This window comes from Helianthus annuus, chromosome 13 (genome assembly GCF_002127325.2).
Source record: "Helianthus annuus cultivar XRQ/B chromosome 13, HanXRQr2.0-SUNRISE, whole genome shotgun sequence".
In the NCBI taxonomy this organism is placed as follows: Eukaryota; Viridiplantae; Streptophyta; class Magnoliopsida; order Asterales; family Asteraceae; genus Helianthus; species Helianthus annuus.
This window is the reverse complement of record NC_035445.2, coordinates 135,187,790-135,195,289: the sequence shown is the minus strand read 5'-3', so window position 1 is coordinate 135,195,289 and position 7,500 is coordinate 135,187,790. Positions and strand designations below refer to the sequence as shown.

The 7,500-nt window shown below is 40.1% G+C and overlaps 1 pseudogene; it reads right to left on the bottom strand.

Annotated features, from left to right (window-relative positions):
- LOC118485866 overlaps positions 1-7,500 on the bottom strand; it is a 31,543-nt pseudogene that overhangs the window by 17,945 nt on the left and 6,098 nt on the right.

Below are 7,500 nucleotides of genomic sequence, written 5' to 3'. Positions count from 1 at the left end.
CCTTCTTTTCTTGCTCTATTCGTATCTATTTATCATTGCTTTTATAGAATCTTTTTCTAACTTTGATGAATCCTTACAAAATAGAAAATGATGGCATTACCTGCAACCTGCAATCGGGTGGTTTTCATTCGAACTGGAATACCAAGTAAGAAAAAAGGAATCGAAGTTCTGTATTCGACTTACTTTAGTCGACTTATTTTATATGGATTCAATACACTATTGATTGCATAAATCCTTTTTCTACTTTTTCTTTATTTATACTCCATCTAAACTAAAATTTTTAGTATATATGCATATGCAGTGCCAATCCAACACAAGTCTTTTTTTTACTATTATTTCAATTTTAGTTCTTGTATTTTTTCCATCGTATTCTTTTATTAACCTTTATATTGACAATATTGTATCGAACAAATATAATTCATCGTGGTAAGCAGCTCTATTTATTTCCGTCCCATAGGTTTTCTTTTTTACCTGTTGATTCAAATGATGGGTTCGTTGGATTAGCTTTGCTCCTCGGATTTTTGATTGAAAAAGTGGATAACATAAAAATAGGGGATGGTCCAGCATTTTTTACATTTATTTCTTTTTTTGATTTGATCGGGAAATTTTTTCTTTTTTCATCTGATTTAGTCATTTTTATATTCCAAATATATTAGAAAAATTTTTTATATCTTTTTTTATTTCGTAGATGTAGATTAATGCTTTGATTTAATCATTTTGTTTTATTCTGATTGTATCTACATACCTTTTTTCTATTTGGGTTGCTAACTCAACGGTAGATTCCTTGTGGAAAAAAAACGATTTCCTGAGACGGAAATAAAGATATCAAATTTCTACCAAGATAACTCGAGGTTCCAACCAACAAGAATCCTAATGAACCTAAAAAAGGATAATAGCCCAGCAGAAATTACTTGTTTTTCGAGCCCCCTTTATAGGTTCTATCCATATATGTTCTGATCGACAACTCATACTTGATCCCGTTGCTTTTTTGGAATTGAGAGAATACCCCAAATGAATTTGACTTTAGTCCGTTTGTTTCCGTGAAAAATCCTTTTCTTGTGTCGAAGACTAGGAAGACAAATAACCCCTCCCAGAAATACGTGCTCCCTTCATTTATATTGATCCGTTCTATTTCGCATTTACTTTTGGATAGGATCTAGCCAAAGTGAATTGTATTAGAATCAAATGCATTTTATGACATTTCAATCTCACAATAGTAATATAATAACATCACCCCAATTTTGATAAAAAAAAGACAAAGAAAGAAGGGGTCAAGTCAAATAGTCTTCTTCACAATCTACATACTATGGCTAGAAATATGGTACAAGAAATCACCGGCATCTCGTAGAAAACGAGTATAAACAAAAAAGGCTTTTATAATTTCATTTTTTATATCAAATTAATGTTCATATACTACCGGTTGATCCTCAGACTGCCCCCATCCTTTTCCATCAACTAAATAGATTCTTAGATCTCGTTCATGAGATTAAGAAAAAGAACTCTCTTTCTATTCTAATTGATGTGTGTCGGTGTGTATATATTTTTAGATGTTTATTTAAGCCCTTTTTACACTTTTAGCCAAGTTTTAAATTTATAAAACACGATATTCACTAACACTAAACACACATATGGGCAAGTGCACCCATCGTGGACGTAGTATAGTGTTGGTAAGATACCGAGGTCGTCCAAGGACACAAGAGCTTTTAATACCGGCTTATCCTCAACGTCTAATCAAATCAAAAAGTTAGAAAAATATTTTAAACTAAGAAAAATAAAAACTAACTAAATGCTGAAAAAGAAAATAAAATAAAAACAGATAGACAAGATGAATCACTTGGATCCGACTCGTGTATTAGTATAACCTTTGATTATTTTCGCACTTTTGCACTTGTTTAAGAGATTATCTTAGTTATTGTAGTAGGCCCCTCTTTTGAAGGCGACGTTACCCTCAACCCAGTAGTTTGAGTCAGCAAGGATACAATCCTAAAGGGTCGGATTATTGAAAGATAATGAATTAAGTTATTAATGCAAATTATGGTAGGCCCCGCTTTTGGCGGTGACGTTACCCTCGGCTAAGTAGTCTGAGTCAGCAGGGATACAGTCCTAAATAGCCGGGTTATAGTATTAATAGTAGTTAGCTTATGAGGGGGTCAAAGAGTTTGGATCCCCGCCATCCAATACCTATGGGCATTGAAGGAGATCCTACTAAATTTGACCCAGGTCCCAAGCAGGACCTCTAAACGCTGAACAAGGGCAAGACCCTTACCAAACCGTTCCCTTAACCCCCGACCAGGTAGCCAACATACCTCCATATAGACCGTGGAGATATGAATGGTGAAAATCTTTTATTTTATATAGACAGTAAAATAACGCCAAGACACCACGGACAAACGATAAGGAAAGATCACCTTCAACATAAGTAACTAGTTATTAAAGTCATTAATACAAAACCAAATAAAAAGTGCAAAAGATTAAAAATAAAAAGTATTATACTAAACACTTGTCTTCACCAAGTGATGTAAGAGACTTAGGCAAACATGGCCTTGATTGTCAAGAACTCTTACGATCAATCTTGGATCCCGAGACGACTCACACACTCTATGATGGACAATGGATGATGGTGGTGGATGATGGTGTTATGGTGGTGATGGGTGGTGGATGAAGTGTGAGAGAGGTGGTGTGCCAAGGGATGAGAGAGAATGAAACCAAGCTCCTCTATTTATAGGCTGAACAGAACGCTGGACACGGCCCCGTGTCCGCTGGACACGGCCCCGTGCCCGTCTGACATTCTCTCTCTTCATTAATTGTAATTGCGAATTACAATTAATGCGTCTGCTGTACTTTCAACACGCCCCCGTGCCCGCTGGGCACGGCCCCGTGGTGAGCAATGGAAGCTTCTACTGGTTTGTCTTTTCTGCTGCTTCCTGGGCACGCCCCCGTGTTCACTGGACACGGGGCGTGTTCAGACTCTGTTCTCTTCTCTTTGTCTTGGGAGGTGCCGTTGAGGGTCCGGGCAGTTTACTTTTGTTCCTTTTCTTGTATTTATGGTAGAATTAGTGGTCTTTTTGCTTCTTTTGTGATTTTGAGCTCATTTCATCCTGAAAATACAAAAGGAAGACAAAAACACTCTTTTTCCAACATTAGTACTTAAAAAGGGTTAGTTTTATGCCTTAATTGATGTGTTTTATATGTTGCATTTTACACACATCAAATACCCCCACACTTGAACTTTTGCTTGTCCTCAAGCAAAACTCTTTTAATGTGGCTTACACTCCCAAATGGAATAGGTAGAAGAGAAGTTTTTTAACTTGTCCTAGAGTGTCGGGAATCCAAGGTTTGTATAGGTTCTATTTTTATTTTATTTACAATCTTATTCGTCATGGTTTATTTTGAACCTTTCATAAGATAAACTACTTATTTGGGCATAGCATGCCTTATTAAAATTCCATTTATATACAAGTTCACATACCTCACGGGAGATCACTCAATCACTCGGCCGAAGGTGTATATTTAAGTGAATCGCTCGAGAGCGGCACGGATTTACATTCTCCATATGCTTGCCAAGCGATCAATCCTCCTCCTTTTTAACTTTTTTCCTTTGTAAATATCAAGAGGTCTTTTGGGGTGAAGGCTTGGGTTTAAAGGTGGGTGGTTGGTTAGTGGTTAGTAAAAAGGGCGAAAATCGTAACAAGTGTCGGTTTTCGTGAAATACCTTATTTTTGGTGACATTTATTTTTGAAGTATTTCTCCAAACAAGCTTTTTGTAGCTTATGTTTGTTTTTGACTTCATCATTTTTTTTTTTGTCACGTAAAGGGTATGTTTATGAAAAACCGAGTTTGTTACTAAAATAAAGGTGAAAAAATGAAAAAGGTTTTTGGTGGGTAAAAAAAAAAATTTTGTTTTGGGGGTAATGAAATGAAAGGTTTAGGCTCAAAGGGGGTTTTCTAGGGGGATTTTGGGTAGGTAAAAAAAAAATATGAAAAATAATGGTTTTGAAAGAAAAATAGTTAGTCCTAATGCCTCCATCATTTACTTACTTGGGTTTAAGTTGGTAAGGACCGGGAATGTATCGTCGTGGCAAGTTCTAGATTTGTAAAGACCGAGCGGCTATTCACACAAGAAACGAAAAATGAGCATTTAATCTAAATATGTGTATTTTTATGCTCAATAAAGGCTCAAAACTCACTTTTTGTGGGAATGGGTTTTTTAATGTGACCAAGCATATATAATCGAATTTTAGCTAGACTTGTTATACCGTTTCATAATTTTCTTATGTTAGTTCTTTTTATCACGACGCTATCGGTTGTAAGTTTGTAAAAATATAACCCTTTTATAACTTGTTATTCCCAACTTAAACTAAGACAAGTAAATAAAATAAAAAATGAAAAAGTTTTTGAAAAAATTTGGGGTGTTTAGCGGTTCCAATAGAGTTTTGTGTAAGGCTTGTTTTAGGATTTTGCAAAATTCCAAGGTTTTAGCATCCCCCCACACTTAAATTACACATTGTCCTCAATGTGTCCAAAAATAAAGTTTTTGGTTGATTAGAATATGTAAAAGTGTGTTTAAAAACAAAGATTTGTGTTACTGGCACTCTGGACACGGCCCCGTGTTGACCGGGCACGGCCCCGTGGTCAAGTGCCAGTAACAAAAATTATAGAATTGAAACAGAAGCCTGGACACGGGGGCGTGTCCGCTGAACACGGCCCGTGTCCAGTTACCTGAACTGGGTGATTTCCTGCAGGGGGCTCAGCACGGGGCCGTGTTGGTTGGGCACGGCCCGTGTGGAGCCTTCTGTTGTGGAGATTTTTGTCGGTTTGTTCTGTTCTTCTGCATGGTTCCATTTTTTCTCGTTCCCTTTTTCATCCATTACCACCATGAGTGTGATTTATTCTGCAAAAACTAAAAGATTAAACTAAACTAAGGATAGGTCCGCGGAATGCCTCCGTGGTGCGCCACGTTTATAAGGGTCCTTGGCTAGACCCAATTCCCGGTCACACGTCTTTTGATTGGGGTGCCTTGCCTCCCAAGTTACACCGTCGGAGAGCGGCATCCAAGCTTGAATCGATAACCTTCATGTAGTGGATCGGGTCGTCATCCTCTATTCTTTTCCCAACTCCGAACTTTACCTCATCGTCCCCATATCTTAAAGTTAGTGTCCCGTCATTCATGTCCACTACTGCTTGTGCGGTGGCAAGGAAAGGCCTCCCTAGAATAAGAGGGACCTCGGTGTCTTCCTCCATGTCGAGTATGACAAAGTCAACAGGATAAACGAATCTGCTTACCCTTACCAAGACATTCTCGATGACACCTTGCGGGAACTTGACCGATCGATCCGCGAGTTGTATGCTTATTTTTGTGGGGCTTGTGGTTCCCAAGCCAAGCCTTTTGAACATTGAAGAGGGCATGAGGTTAATGCTAGCCCCTAAGTCGGCCAAGGCATTGCGAACGGGAGATTCCCCTATTGAGCACGGAATCGTGAAACTTCCGGGATCGATCTTTTTTTGGGGTAGTTTATTGAGTACGAGGGCAGAGCATTCTTCGCCTAAATTAACTAATTGCAAATTTTCAATTTTCTTTTTATGTGTAAGGAAGTCCCTCATAAATTTAGAGTATTTGGGCATTTGGGTTAGGACTTCGATAAAAGGAATATTGACATGCAATTGTTTTAGCAAACTTTCGAATTTTGCGAATTGCTCGTTGGTTTTCTGACGAATTAACCTACCGGGGTACGGAACTCGAGGAGCCTTGGTAGGCTCTGTTGATGGGGGGAGGGTCCTTCTCCTGCAGATTTGTTGGCGTTGATTCTTCCGCGGCTGGAGGTACTTCTGCAGGCCCTACGGTCCGGTTTCGTAGCGTGATGAGGTGAACTTGCGCCTTCGGGTTGGTTTCGGTATTGCTGGGTAATGCGCCTTGTGGTCTTTCGGAAAAATTTTGAGCTAGTTGACTTATTTGTTTTTCTATGTTTTGAATGCTAGCCTGTTGATTCCTAAAGTTTGATTCTAATTGTAGGAATCTTTCCGAATTTTTCTTGTCAGTGTCAGAGACGAGGCGAGATATAGTATCTTCGAGCCTTTCTCTTCCACTTTGTTGTTGAGTGAAATTCTGTGACTCATTTCTTGATTGCTGAAAGTTTGTTCGTTGTGGTTGTTGGTTACTACTATTGCCGGGCTCCCTCCAACCAAGGTTTGGGTGGTTTCGCCATCCTTGGTTGAAGGTCCCCGTTGGAGGACCCGACGGCCTAGGTCTATTATCAATGTAGTTTACCATTTCTTGTTGATCGTCCGTTTCTTTCATGCAACTCCAATTTTCATGTGACCCACCACACCCCTCACAAGCCATAACCGAGACTGTTTTTGTCATTTCTAATTTTTTTATTTTTGAAGAAAGGGCCTCGATTTGGGCTTGTAAAGAGGTGCTTTCGTCTACCTTATGGGCGCCCGGGGCGATAGTTTTATTTCCCCGGGGAGTGTGCCATTGAAAATTGGTTTGAGCAATTTCCTCAATCTGATTATATATTTCGTGTGGGCGTCGATTACCTAAAAGTCCCCCGGAGCTAGAATCAAGTGTCTGCCTAGTATGTGGCAACAACCCATTGTAGAAAGTGGATACTTGTTGCCATATTGCGAGGCCGTGATGGGGACACTTGCGTAATAGCTCCTTGAACCTTTCCCAAGTTTCATATAAGGATTCCCCGTCCTCTTGTGAGTATGTGTTAATTTCAGCCATTAATTTAGCAGTTTTAGAAGGAGGGAAATACTTATATAGAAATTTTTGGGCTAGTTCATCCCAGGTGTTTACCGATCCAGCTGGGAGGGTGTTGAGCCAAGCTTTCGCTCGGTCTTTTAGTGAGAATGGAAACATACGAAGGCGGATGGCGTCGTTTGATGCTCCATTGATCCGAAATGTATCACATATTTCTAAGAAATTAGTTATATGTAGATGGGGATCCTCGTCCGCGAGCCCGTGAAAGGTTGCGGAGTTTTGGAGCATTTGTATCAAGTGCGGTCGAAGTTCGAAGTTATTGGCTTCGACATTCGGGGCATTGATAGCGGCGCCGAGATTACCTACGGTGGGCCGTAAGTAATCCATGAGGGTACGTTGGTCCGCCATTGGGGGTGGGTCACCCGAAACCTTCTCTTGGTTTTTGGCTTTTAACCTTTTTCTGAGAAAGCGTTCGGGTTCTTCTAATGGTTCCTTTATGTCTTTATTGGAACTGGAGCTCATACACTACGCGAGGTTGGCGTCGGGTTCCAAGTCCTGCAATAAAAACAGAAAAGAATGTTGGTCAGAAGGTTCACCACGGCCCCGTGTCGAGCGAACACGGCCCCGTGGTCGGAGTTACAGTGGTTGTTTTTCAGATCCCAGTTACTGGAAGTTGGACACGACCCCGTGTTGCACCGACACGGCCCCGTGGTCAGCCTTCTGTTAACTTGAAAAACAAAAACTGCCAGTAACGTTGCTGAGCACGGCCCGTGTCCGACCACGCACGGCCCCGTGCT